Source organism: Lithobates pipiens, unplaced genomic scaffold (genome assembly GCF_037356315.1).
Source record: "Lithobates pipiens isolate NorthernLeopardFrog02 unplaced genomic scaffold, aLitPip1_a1.2 Scaffold_19, whole genome shotgun sequence".
Lineage (NCBI taxonomy): Eukaryota > Metazoa > Chordata > Amphibia > Anura > Ranidae > Lithobates > Lithobates pipiens.
Window position 1 is genome coordinate 29,422,925 of NW_027507764.1, and position 15,063 is coordinate 29,437,987.

Consider the following 15,063-nt stretch of genomic DNA (forward strand, 5'->3'; position numbering starts at 1 on the left):
ACTCACATTTCCAGGATGATCAATAAAGCATATCAGAGGAAAAATTGGCAGTAGCGGAGTCCTCCCGACGCGTTTCGACCTACAGGTCATCATCTGGGGTGTATAAATGACAATGGTCCCAAAAATGTGTCAAAAATGTCCAATGTGTCCCCCACAATGTCGCAGTCACAATAAAAATCGCTGATCGCCGCCATTACTAGTAAAAAAAAAATTATTAATAAAAATGCCATAAAACTTTCCCCTATTTGTAAATGATATAACTTTTGCGCAAACCAATCAATAATCGCTTATTGTGATTTTTTTTACCAAAAATATGTAGAAGAATGTGTATTGGCCTAAACTGAGGGAAAAAAACGTTTTTTTCTATATTTTTTGGGGGATATTTATTATTACAAAAAGTAAAAAATAATGCGTTTTTTTAAAAATTGTCGCTCTATTTTTGTTTATAGCGCAAAAAATAAAAACCGCAGGGGTGATCAAATACCACCAAAAGAAAGCTCTATTTGTGTGAAAAAAAGGACGTCAATTTTGTTTGGGAGCCACGTCGCACGACCGCGCAATTGTCAGTTAAAGCGACGCAGTGCAGAGTCGCAAAAAGTGGTCTGGTCTTTGGCCAGCAAAATGGTCCGGGGCTGAGTTGGTTAAAGTTGGCACTCTTTTTTTGTTTAACGCGCAAATAATAAAAACCACAAAGGTGATCAAATACCACCAAAAGAAAGCTCTATTTGTGGGAAAAAAGTTATTTGGGTACAACGTTGCATGACCGCACAATGAAAATTGACCTGGGCAGGAAGGGATGAAAATGCCCGGTATTGAAGTGGTAAATTAATGAAAGTGTATTTCTTCCAAAAAAATTGTATGTGAAAAACAGCTGCATAAATACAGTGTGACATAAAATATTTAATAAACAAGTATTTCATTCATTCATTCATTCAAAGCTCTGTTTGAGTCCATGAGAGTCATGGCCAGCCCAAGGGTGAGGTTGTCAGTTGAAGTTGGGTCAGTGAGTGTAGTAGACATAAACTCGGAGATAGTTGCTCTTAAGTCACAGATGTCACAAATGGTGAAAATGATTATTCTATTAGCAGCCAGAGTTACCATATTCCCTAGCAAAAGTGTTCCCAGGCCCAACCAGCCTTCAGACTCTAAGCCCTTGTACACACGGTCGGAGATTCCTCGGAATGTGTCCTATCGGACCGTGTTGTCGGATAATCTGACTGTGTGTGGTCTGCATCGGACTGATTCCATCGGAATATCCGTCGGACCCAATTTTCCAACATGTTGGAAATATTTTCCGACCAACTGGTTTGATCGCACATACTCCGATCATGTGTAGAGAATTTTGATCGGACCAAGTGCCACGCATGCTCAGATCAAATTCCTACATCAAAGCTATTGGCTACTAGCCTGAACGTAGTCCCATCGTAACGAAATTACGTCATCACGTTCTGAAAGATCGGCTTTTTCGACAACTTAGTCCGACTGTGTGTATGCAACAGTTTCGGACAAGATCCGACGGACAAAATCAGACGAATTTGGTTGTCGAAATCTCCGACCGCGTGTACAGGGGCTAAGACTGCACCTGCCTTTAAGCCTGGCAAGTGATTTGCTACAACTGCAGAGGTGTGAGGCACTAAAGATGAGTATTGCCAAGCCCAGAGAAGTCTGTGAACAAGTGCCAGGAGTGAACCAGGTGCCCACATACAGCCAACTTACTCTCCTTGGCCTCAGGCAGGTGGTCATGAAAGGCAATGCACATCATCCTCCCAGAACTTCAACAAAGCAGCAAGACAGTTGACAACCCAGAATCTTGTCATGGAGAAAGTACAGACTGCTGAACCAACTCCAAGCAAGTTTGCTGACAAGTTAGTATTACCTTCTCCCATCATGCCAGTCCAAGTAGAAGGCATCTATGCAAATGCCCTTCTGGATACAGGAGCACAGGTGACCCTTCTAGACTAAGACTTATATAACAAACACCTCAAATGCCTACCACTACAGAGGTTGGAAGAGCTAGAGAATTGGGGTATTGGAACTAAAAATTCCCCCTATGATCAAGTTGCCCTTTGACCCCCGCCATAACTGGGCAATCAGAGACATTCAATACATTAGCTGTTGTGTTAAAAGAGTGCCCAGCACCCAAACTAGCCTTTTGCAAGACAAGCCATTCAGAGAAATCTGACAGATTCCACTGGGTGATCTGGAAGATCTCCATGAACATCTGTCAGAGTTGAAGAGGATGGGCATCATTCAAGTTGTGGAGCCCTTATGCCTCCCCCATAGTGGTGGTAGAAGTGGCAGTGGTGAAAGAACAATGGTTCTCTGAAGATGTGTATTGACTATTGCACCCTCGATTGGAGAACCATCTCCGACCAGTATACCACATCTTGGATAGAAGATGCCCTACAGTGTCTTTTGAGGGTGAATTGGTGTGTACAAGACATGAAAAGTGGGTACTACCAGATTCCCATGCATCTGGAAGACAGAGAGAAGACAGCCTTCATCTGTTCACTAGGGTTCTTCAAATTCAACTGAATTCCCCAAGGTCTGTTTTGGGGAGCTTCATCAATCTTCCAGAGATTGATAAGGTTTAAGTCCCCTACTGTCTTTTCTGTCAAAGTGCTGGCGTACCTCAGATAATATCATTGTCCTTGGCAGAACCCTTGAAGGGCATGAAGAATGCCTGGAGTAGGTCTTGAAGAGACTTTGTGATGAGGGGATAAAGTTGTTCCTAGAGAAATATCAGATCTACCGGCCTTTTGTCACTTACCTCAGACTTGTTGTCTCAGCTGAGAGAGTGGCCACTCACCCCAAAAAAACTGAAAGGTGTCACCTCCTAGCCAAGACCTACCAATGTGTTCTGTTTGTGCTATCAAAGATTTGTTGAGGGATTCGCTATGATAGCTCAGACCCATAATGAGTTATTTAAGAGTGAGGATGAAGACAATGACCCAGACATATCGAAACCAGTCAAACAAACTGGAGGACCTAGGACAGTGATGGCGAACCTTGGCACTCCAGATGTTTTGGAACTACATTTCCCATGATGCTCATGCACTCTGCAGTGTAGTGGAGCATCATGGGAAATGTAGTTCCAAAACATCTGGGGTGCCAAGGTTCACAATCACTGACCTAGGAGGTCCTGGGAGTCAATCCAAGGACAGTGAACTGATCAGTGCCAGCAAGCCTTCTGTCAGTTGAAGAAGAGCTTACGGAATGCCCCTGTTCTGGCCTATGCTGAGCCAACCAAACTTTATTAACTACACGCTGAGGAGTTCCCTTGCCTGTGGGCAGTAGTGGATAAACTGAAAAATTACTTGTATGGTACAAACTTTGTTTTCAAAACTGACAATAACCCCCTCACATATATACTTACTATAGCCAAGCTGGATGCCACAAGGTATAGGTGGTTGGTTGCCCATTTCAGTCCGGTTTCCACTTCAGTCTAAAGTACCATCCAGGGGTTAAGAACAGAGACTGATGTCCTGTTGAGGAGATTTTATGACTCACGGATTTCCTCTGAAGAGCTGATACAGGAAGGGCTACATGCCTTGTGTCAAGGATCATCGGGCCTGAGGAGCAACAGAGGCTGAAGCCAATAGAGTCTCATTTGCAGGTGTCCCCAAATATTACTGTAGCACTAACCCCTGAAGGAGCTGCTGGTTTTATTTGGGCTTACTGTTACCTCACTTGCTCGCTTCTCCGTCAGAGGGGTCCCGTTGGAAAGTAGCCCAAATGATGTTGAATCCGACACTTTATCCTGAATAAATGTTAAAAAAAGGACTAACACAAAAGTCCTTCAATAGAGGGTCAGAGGATAAAGGGGGAGTTCAGGCACCTAGTAATTGTGGGTTAGAGGTATTGGTCAGATCCAGAGGACAAACAGTTCCACAGACTGGATTCAGCAACCATCGGATAGGCCCCTCTCATTTCTGAGCAAGAGGTATTATTCAATACATCCAGCCTGCTGCATTTCCACACTTACCGGCGGTGACAGAGACACCTACGGCCAAGTGGAAACCAGTGCAACCCAGCTGGACTGGCACAGAAGCCAGAACTTTTAGAAAAAATTAGCCCAACTGCGGCTTCAGACAACTAAATTTGAAAAATAATGCCCATTGGGAGAAGGGCGCTACATTACTGTGACCCAAGTAAGGGACGAAGGTTTACCTAGCCTCTCAAAGAAAGACCCAAGAAAGAACCAGATGGAGGGTCGCCTCTATGATTTCTCATTAAAGGCTCTGGGTGTCGATATCCAGATCTGCTGCTGACAGACTGTCCAAAAGAAATTCACAAAAAATGGGATCAGCTGCAGCTATACAAAGAGGTGGTCTACCTAAGGGGCCCGGGGTCCCTTGGATGGTCATGCTGACATGTAACGTCAGAAGGCACTGGGTGACGTAACCGGGTGGCCCCGACCCTTGCCTATATAAGAACTGTCAAAGCCAAATGACGGTGGGTAGCCTCTTTATAAAGAACTTCCCAAAAACTGTTTCCACTCTTTCTTATATTTTGATACCTTTCTTGGGGAATGGGTATGTGTATGATGTACCTGATACCCAGTCACATTGAGGGGGGGGGGGGTCAGGATGCACCCACCCCCCCACGTTGAGGATATGTGGCCTGGTATGGTTCAGATAGGGGGGCGCTCGCTCACCCCCCCCCCCCCTTTTCCTGACCTGCCACACTGTTTTTTTTTTATTTTGCCATGGGGTACCCCTTAAAACCTATATCCCAGACCCGAAGTGCCTGGTATGGACTGGCCATTTTTTAAAACATTTTTCTATGGCCAGGTAATTGCGGGCATTCTTTACCTTCTTTTTTAACAGAATTCTTTACCTCTACATTCATCTGTCAGTGGGGAAGCCCGCTGACAGATAATGACTAATGTATGTTAAGGACGCAGGCAGGCGGCTTCCCAACCCACTGCTTAACAACTAGCTATTTCCTCACACAGAATTCAAATTTTTCGATCGTTTTTTGACCAATCTCAATTGTTCTGATAAGTTGGAATTCATTCGAAAATGAATAAAAAATGAATAAAAAAAACAAATGTTACCCGATTTCAACTAAATTCGTTACTATTTGTTACTTTTTTATTCGGAGATTTGGATACACCCGAATCTCCGAAAAAAAACAAATTTGTCTGAATTTGTATTCGGACCAAAATGAATTGCACATGTTTAACCAGTAATGCACTTTGGAAGTGTAGTCTCCTAAACCACTTCAGCCCCAGGAGGTTTTACCCTCTTAATGACCAGGCCATTTTTTGCAATATTGCGTCGCTTTAACTGACAATTGCGCATTTTTTTCCCCCACAAATAGAGATTTCTTTTAGTGGTATTTGATCACCCCTGTGGTTTTTATTTTTGCGCTATAAATAAAAAATACTGACAATTTTGAAAAAAATTCATGTTTTTAACTTTTTTCCTATAATAAATATCCCCAACAAATGTAAAACAACACATTTCTTCATCAGTTTAGGCCAGTATGTATTCTTCTACATATTTTTGGTAAAAAGAAATTGCAATAAGAGTATATTGATTGGTTTGCACAAAGGTTCTAGCGTCTACAAAATAGGGGAAAGATTTATGGCATATTTATTATTATTTTTAGACTAGTAATGGCGGTGATCATCGTTTTTTAGCGGGACTGCAACATTGCGGCACTTTTGACACTTCTTTGGGACAAGTGACATTTAATACAGCGATCAGTGCTATAAAAATGGACTGATTAATGTATAAATTACACTGGCAGGGAAGTGGTTAACATCAGGGGTGATCAAAGGGTTAAGCGTGTCCTAGGGAGGTGTTTTCGAACTGTGGGGGGAGTGTACTGACTGGGAGTACAGGAAAAGACGATCACACTGTACTCTCCTGACAGAATGGGGATCTGCTTTGTTTATATTGACAGATCCCTGTTCTGCCTGTCTGTGGAGCAATTGTGGGTGGCCATCAAACAGCGTGGCCTCTGACCACGCGCATCTCCTCTGGCGCCATGCATACGCCAACTGCATCTATTACACGAAGCGCCGTACTGGTACAGGGATTCACGCGATAGAGCCGCCTAATGATCAGAGACTGTAGACATACTACAAGAAATGATCAGAGACTGCAGACACACTACAACAAATTATCAGAGACTACAGACACACTACAACAAATGATCAGAGACTGCAGACATACTACAAGAAATTATTAGAGACTGCGACCATACTACAACAAATGATCAGAGACTGCAGAAATACTACAACAAATGATCAGAGACTGCAGATGCACTACAAAAAATGATCAAAGACTGCGGGCACACTACAACAAATGATCAGAGACTGCAGAAATACTACAACAAATGATCAGAGACTGCAGATGCACTACGAGAAAAATGATCAAAGACTGCGGGCACACTACAACACATGATCAGAGACTGCAGACACACTACAATAAATGATCAGACTGTGGACACACTACAACAAATGATCAGAGACTGCAGACACACTACAACAAATGATCAGAGACTGCAGACACACTACAACAAATGAACAGAGACTGCAGACACACTACAACAAATGATCAGAGACTGCAGACACACTACAACAAATGATCAGAGACTGCAGACACACTACAACAAATGATCAGAGACTGCAGAAATACTACAACAAATGATCAGAGACTGCAGAAATGCTACAACAAAGGATCAGAGACTGCAGAATCACTACAACAAATGATCAGAGACTGCAGACACACTACAACAAATGATCAGAGACTGCAGACACACTACAACAAATGATCAGAGACTGCAGGCACAGTACAGAGGTGGTTGGAGACGTTACATGAGACTGCTAGAGATCACTGCCATGACAGCCCCATTACAAATCAATACTTCCACTAATAACTTTCCAGATCTGACAGCTGCACAGGATCTACCAAAGATCCTGAGGTTGGACCCCGGGGTTCTATGGAGAATAATCTGTGTGTTTAATAATGAAGGTGATATATCAGAGAATAATATTTTTAATGTTTTCTATGATGGTGGCCATCAAACAGCGTGGCCTCTGACCACGCGCATCTCCTCTGGCGCCATGCATACGCCAACTGCATCTATTACACGAAGCGCCGTACTGGTACGGGGATTCACGCGATAGAGCCGCCTAATGATCAGAGACTGTAGACATACTACAAGAAATGATCAGAGACTGCAGACACACTACAACAAATTATCAGAGACTACAGACACACTACAACAAATGATCAGAGACTGCAGACATACTACAAGAAATTATTAGAGACTGCGACCATACTACAACAAATGATCAGAGACTGCAGAAATACTACAACAAATGATCAGAGACTGCAGATGCACTACAAAAAATGATCAAAGACTGCGGACACACTACAATAAATGATCAGAGACTGCAGACATACTACAACAAATGATCAGAGACTGCAGACACACAACAATAAATGATCAGAGACTGCAGACACACAACAATAAATGATCAGAGACTGTGGACACACTACAACAAATGATCAGAGACTGCAGAAATACTACAACAAATGATCAGAGACTGCAGACACACTACAATAAATGATCAGAGACTGCAGACATAGTACAACAAATGATCAGAGACTGCAGACACACAACAATAAATGATCAGAGACTGCAGACACACAACAATAAATGATCAGAGACTGTGGACACACTACAACAAATGATCAGAGACTGCAGACACACTACAACAAATGATCAGAGACTGCAGAAATACTACAACAAATGATCAGAGACTGCAGAAATACTACAACAAATGATCAGAGACTGCAGACACACTACAACAAATGATCAGAGACTGCGGACACACTACAACAAATTATCAGAGACTGCAGACACAGTACAGAGGTGGTTGGAGACGTTACATGAGACTTCTAGAGATCACTGCTATTACAGCCCCATTACAAATCAATACTTCCACTAATAACTTTCCAGATCTGACAGCTGCACAGGATCTACCAAAGATCCTGAGGTTGGACCCCGGGGGTTCTATGGGGAATAATCTGTGTGTTTAATAATGAAGGTGATATATCAGAGAATAATATTTTCAGTGTTTTCTATGATAAGAATCTCCTGAAGATGTTCCATATTCCTCCTCAGACATCATCACATCTCCTGTACATAAAGCACATTATGAAGATGATGTAAATGGAGTTTTGTGTCCCTGTAAGGACCTCCGTTAAAGCAAACTGATAACAAATGATAAAACATCAATCAGTAAAACATTCATAAATCATTCTGTATATCAGATCTCAGCTGTCTATAGAAAGTCATCATTAATGATACAAGTGGAATGTTGTTTGTCTCACCATTCGTCCTGGGAATACGATCATCTGTGTTATAACACTGAATGTGTCCTTCTTCATGGTCCATGGACCTCCATGCTCCGGCAGAGGTCTCTCTTAGGGTTCCGTCTCATGGATTCTTCTCGGGGCCTTTTATATGTTTCTGATCAGCTACTTTACTGATTTATCCCCAGTGGGGCTCATTTCCCAAAGCAAATCATTAGATTTTGTAGATAAAAATAACTTTTGTCGAACTGAAATAAACAATTGATTAAATCAGACTTGGTAAAATATCTGTACAAACCTCGGGTATTATTATTATTATTATTATTATACAGGATTTATCTAGCACTAATATTATAGAAGGGAGACAGTACATTTATAATCCAATAAAATAAAAGAGGGCCCTGCTCATAAGAGATTACAATCTAATAGAGTGGGGCAAGTGGTACAGAAGGTTGTAATTGTGGGGGATGAGCTGATGGAAGTGATAAAATATTAGTTGGAGGCATGATAGGCTTCCATAAAGAGATTATTTTTCAGGGATTGCCTAAAGACAACCAGAGTAGGAGATAGCTGGACAGATTGAGGTAGAGAGTTCCAGAGGATGGGAGAGGCTCTGGAGAAGCCCTGGAGATGAGCATGGGAGCTGGAGAGCAGGAGGTCAGAGGAGCACAGTGGACAGTTTGGGTGATATTTGGAAACAAGATTGGTGATTTAGCTCAGGACAGAGTTGTTAATGGCTTTCCTCAAATGGCTCTAACCTGTCTTGTTTTTTTTTTGTACTACCTGTGGTTAACTTTTAATTGCTTCAATCTTGTCCATTAGAGGCTTTACTTCATAATCTTGTTCACTGTTAGATTTCTTCATAACCCCATTTGCTGCTAGGTTCCTCCATAACCCAATTTGCTGTTAGAGTTCTCCATAACATCATTCGCTATTAGATTTCTCCATAACCCAATTTAGTGTTAGACTCCTCCATAACCACCATTCACTGTTAGATTTCGCCTTAACACCATTCACAGTTGGGTTTCTCCATACCCTCATTCACAGTTAGATTCCTCCATAACCACCATTCACTGTTAGATTTCTCCTTAATACCATTCACAATTAGATTCCTCCATAACCACATTTGCTGTTAGAAGTCTCCTTAACTTTATTTGCTGCTAGATTCCTCCATAACCTCATTTGCTTTTATATTTCTCCTTAACCCTATTCACAGATATATTCCTCCAAAATCCCATTAGCTTTTAGATTTGTCCATATCCCCATCAGCTGTTAGCTTCCCTCATATCTCCAAGGGCCAACATTTTGAGCTGGGCTGACCCTTGCCAATCCAAGTTGGGAATTGGTCAGGGCTCCCCCAGAACACCCCAGGTGGCTCCACTTCCCCTCCAGCCTCTCTTACCAGAAAGTACTAGAACCTTCTGGAAAGAAGTAGGAGGTCCTGGTGATGTCACCTGTGAGTCAACCAGCACTCTTCTGCGCCTCTCCCAACCCAGAATGAAAACAAACAGGCCTAGCAACCTGCCAGGCCTGCTTACATTTTACCTAACTTCCCTAACACACTACTGGAGGGTGCTACACTCACCCTCACGAAAATCCAGCTGCTCCCTCAGCTGAGAAATTGAAAAATAGCTCCTGGGCCCAGGAGCAAGGGCATCTCATAATTTGAATAGGAGGGGAAAAGGAACAAACTTGGAGGGGGGGGGGGTGTATACAAATAAATATGTATCAAAAATCTAGAAGTTGTTTTTGTTTATTCAGTATTTACAGCATATACATTGCATTCCTAACTAGAAGTCCCTACTGCTACAATTATGCACATACATAGGACCAGAGCATCAGCCCCTTGAGAGAAACCCTCTGTCCGCAGGACCCGTCGCTCCAGCCAAAGATAGATAGACAGCCGTCCCATCTGAAGGAGTCCTGTAAAACAACACAACAAATATCCTATCAGCTACCTGTACACTTTAGAAAGTTTCTGTCAGGAGGAGGTTATAAACCTGCTGACAGAAACAACAACAGCAACAAACACATGGGTCACTGCAAAACACATTTTCACCTGTAGTTCTATTGGGAGGGAGGGGGGGGGGGGGGATTATAGCCTGTCGACAGAGCATTAAAGAGAGAAAAGACAGTCTTCTGATGGATGAGGCACCTCCCCAAACAAACAGATTCCTTAAAAAGTTAGTTTTAGGAATCAGATCTCACTCTCAGTGCCCTTGCAACAGGAAAGAGTCCATCCATTGGGAACAACACAGGGTGGCAGGCCGGTCTGATGCTACAAAGTCAGGGAAGAAGGATACATTCTGCCACTCTCTAACAGTCCATGTGGCATTTTCTATGGTAGGCTGTACTCTCCAATAGGGATGAGCTTGGTGTTCGAGTCGAACGCATGTCTGCAGGAGTTAGTGGATGTTGTCTGTGTGCCTTCACCGCACAATACATCTGTATCTACCCTTCATTGCTGTTCTGAGTGTTCTCTAATTGAGCCATCTGCCATCTGCAGGAGTTAGTGGGCGACTGGGTGTTGTCTGTGTGCCTGCACCGCAGAATACACCTGTATCTACCCATTGTTGCTGTTCTCTAATTGAGCCATCTGCAGGAGTTAGTGGGCGACTGGGTGTTGTCTGTGTGCCTGCACCGCAGAATACACCTGTATCTACCCTTCATTGCTGTTCTCTAATTGAGCCATCTGCCATCTGCAGGAGTTAGTTTGTGTTGTGTGCCTCCAGCTCAGTATACACCTGTAGCTACCTATATTGCTCTTCTCTAATTGAGCCATCTGCAGGAGTTCGTTGGTGTTGTGTGCTTTCAGCACAGCACAGTATACACCTATATCTACCCTTTATTGCTGGTGTTCTATAATAAAGGCATCTGCAGGAATTAGTGGGTGTTTGGTGCCGCCAGCACAATATACACTACCCAATTGCTGGTTTTCCCATCTCCCTGCAGGCCATTACCATGTCTAGAAGGCCAACAAGGAGAGGCAGACAGGCATGAATAAAAGAGGGCAAGCAGGCTCTGTGTCTAGAGACACAGCGGTGCATCGTCATCAGCACGTGGCCATGGGACACGCTTGTCCTTATTTACGGCAGCTGGACGTGTTGAGCCGCATCATGCCGAAGACTTGGTAGAGTGGATGACCAAGCCCTCTTCATCCTCCTCATCCTCTCTCACCCAGGCTCAGGGTACTAGCAAAGCAGCTGCCAACGCATCCTCTTCCCTCGTCTCAATGTCATCATCAGTGACTCCTTCCCTAGACCCACCACGTCCTCCTGAGGAGTCCCCCGAACTGTTTGAGCACAGTGTTGGGTACATGCTCCAGGAGGATTCCCAGTGTTTTGAAGGCTCTGTTGATAATACTCAGCTAGAGGAAGGCAGTAGCGTGAGCGCAGAGAGAGGGGATGCTCAAGAAGGACAGCATCTAGCAGTCATGTTCCACAAGCTGCAGCATACTGCCAGGTTTGCTCCAGTGATGAAGAGGTAGGGGATGATGAGGGCACTGACTCCACGTGGGTGCCTGGTAGGAGAGAGGAGGAGGAGGAGGCACATCTCCAACGAGGCAGGATGCCCTCCGGGGGCCAGCTTAGGGGCAGCACACCGACTGAATCACACCGCAGAGCTCTGCCTGTGTAGGGCGCTGCCTCTGCGCGTTATTATAAAAGTTCTTTGGTGTGGGCCTTTTTTTGAGACGAGCGCATCAGATTGCACCGCTGCTATTTGCAACATGTGTCTCAAGCGTATCTCGCATGGCCAAAACATCAGCCGCTTGGGCACCACATGCGTGACCAGACATATGTTGACCCGCCATGCAGCTCGTTGGCAAGTGTACCTCAAAGACCCAGACCAAAGAACAAAGCTGACCTCTCCTTGCTCCTCATCAGCTGGGATCCCCAACCCCACTAGATCTTCTCTGAAACCTGTGCTGAGAGCAATGAAGGTGTTGAATTAGGTGTGTTACAGCCAAGTGCTTGCGGGCACTCTGCTAGCAGTACACCCACGTCCGATTGTAGCAGGCAAATTTCCCTGCCCCAGCTGCTGGAAAAAGAAGTTCACTCCCAGCCATCCACATGCCCAGCGGTTGAATGCTAGCTTGGCTAAATTGCTACCACTTCAACTGCTGCCTTTTCAGTTGGTAGACTTGGCCCCCTTCCATGAGTTTGTACAATGTGCGGTTCCTCAGTGGCAGGTACCCAAACGCCACTTTTTCTCACGGAAGGCGATTCCGGCTCTCTACCGGCATGTGGAAGGCAATGTCCTTGCCTGGCTGGACAGGGCGGTCAGCGGTAAGGTGCATATTACCACTGACTCATGGTCCAGAAGGCATGGACAGGGATGTTACCTGTCTTTCACGGCCATTTGGGTCACTCTTCTGGCAGCTGGGTAGGATGCAGGACAAGGTGCAGTAGTGTTGGAGGTTGTTACGCCACCCCGCCTCCAAAATGCTACTACTGGTTGTGACACACCTCTCTCCTCCACCCCCTCCTCTTCTTCTTCCTCCATGGCCTCTTCCAGTGCTCTGTCCTCGGAACCAGTGGTGCTCCGTAGGCGTTCAAAGGGCTACGCAAGTACGCAGGCAAAACGATGCCATGCTGTGCTTGCGCTGGTTTGTTTGGGGGACAGGAGCCACACTGGGGCAGATATTTTGTCAGCTCTGCAGGGGCAGGCTGAGAGGTGGTTGATGCCACGCCAGCTTAAGCCAGGATTGGTGGTTTGCGACAATGGCACCAACCTCCTCTCCGCCCCCCGACAGGGACAACTGACCCATGTTTGCCCTGTGTGGATCACGTCCTTAACCTGGTGGTGCAGCAGTTCTTGGGCAGGTACACGGGCTTACAGGATGTCCTGAAGCAGGCCAGGAAAGTCTGTGTGCATTTCCGCCGATCATTTAATGTCAGTGCTCGGATGGCTGAGCTCCAAAAGGCGTTGAACCTGCCCAAGAACCGCCTTATATGTAACATGCCCACCAGGTGCAACTCAACGTTGGCTATGCTGCAGCGGCTGCACATGCAGCAGAGGGCCATCAATGAGTATCTGTGTGACTACGGCACCAGGACAGGGTCAGGGGAGCTTGGTTTTTTCTCACCACGCCAGTGGGGCATGATCAGGGATGCATGTCCTGTCCTGTCACCATTTGAGGAGGCCACAAGGATGGTGAGCAGTGACAGTGCATGCATCAGTGACACTGTACCTCTTGTCCACCTGTTGGAGCATACGCTGCATGGAATAATGGACAGGGCACTTGAGGCAGAACAGAGGCAGGAAGAGGAGGACTTCCTTGCCTCTCAAGGCCCCCTTTATCCAGATAGTGTTCCTGCTGTCCCATCCATCACACAGGAAGAGGAGGAGGAGGAGGAGCAGGATGATTGTGTCAGCATGGAGGTGGAGCCTGGCACTCAGCAACAGCAGTCTTGTAGCGATGATTTACAGTCCCAAGAAACCCGTGGACTTGTACGTGGCTGGGAGGAGGTAGCTGCGGATCATGTTGTCATTAGTGACCCAGAGGACTCCGGGTCGAATGCCTCAGCTAACCTACGCTGCATGGCCTCCCTGATCCTGCAAAGCCTGCAGAAGGATCCTCGTATTCTTCGGATCAAGGAGAGGGACCATTACTGGCTGGCCACTCTCCTTGATCCACGGTACAAGGGTAAGGTTGTGGACCTTATCTTGCCATCGCAGAGCGAGCAGAGGATGAGACATCTCCGGGAGGCCTTGCAGAAAGGTCTGTGCAATGCGTTCCCAGAGACCTGGACAACGTGTTGCTGAGGCATCGGTCAGAAGGAGCGGTGGAGAAGGTGGCCGTCTGAACGATGCGTTCAGACAATTTTTTAGTCCGCAGCCCCAAGGTATGATCGGTTCCAGCAACCATTGCCAGCGTCTGATTTAAATGGTGCAGGGGCAAGGTCAGACTTGGACACCTTTCCCACCGAAAATCCTCTGGCTTACTGGGTCTTGAGAATGGATCACTGGCCAGAACTTGCACCGTATGCAATTGAGCTATTGGCCTGTCCTGCATCCAGCGTTCTTTCGGAACGCACCTTCAGTGCTGCTGGTGGCTTTGTTACCGATCACAGGGTGCGCCTGTCCACCGACTCAGTTGATCTACTGACCTTCATAAAGATGAATCAGTCTTGGATCACCACCAGCTACCAAGCACCTGAAGCTGATGTAACCGAATATTTTTTTTATCTTCCCATTAGTGGACTCTACATATGTACATATATATATATATATATATATATATATATATATATATATATCTACACAGTATCTCACAAAAGTAAGTAAGTACACCCCTCATATTTTATTCTATCTTTTCATGTGACAACACTGAAGAAATTACACTTTGCTACAATGTAAAGTAGTGAGTGTACAGCTTGAATAACAGTGTAAATTTGCTGTCCCCTCAAAATAACTCAATACACGGCCATTAATGTCTAAACCACTGACAATTAAAGTGAGTACACACACCCCTGTTATATATATATATATAAAATAAACAACTGTTTTCTGGAAACAAATTCCCTCTTAGCCCTTGTACACACGATCGGAGATTCCGACAACCAAATCCGTCGGATTTTGTCCGAAACCGTTGTATACACACGGTCGGACAAAGTTGTCGGAAAATCCGATCGTTCAGAACGTGATGACATAATTTCGTTACGATGGGACTACGTTCAGGCTAGTAGCCAATAGCTTTGGTGTAGGAATTTGATCTGAGCATGCG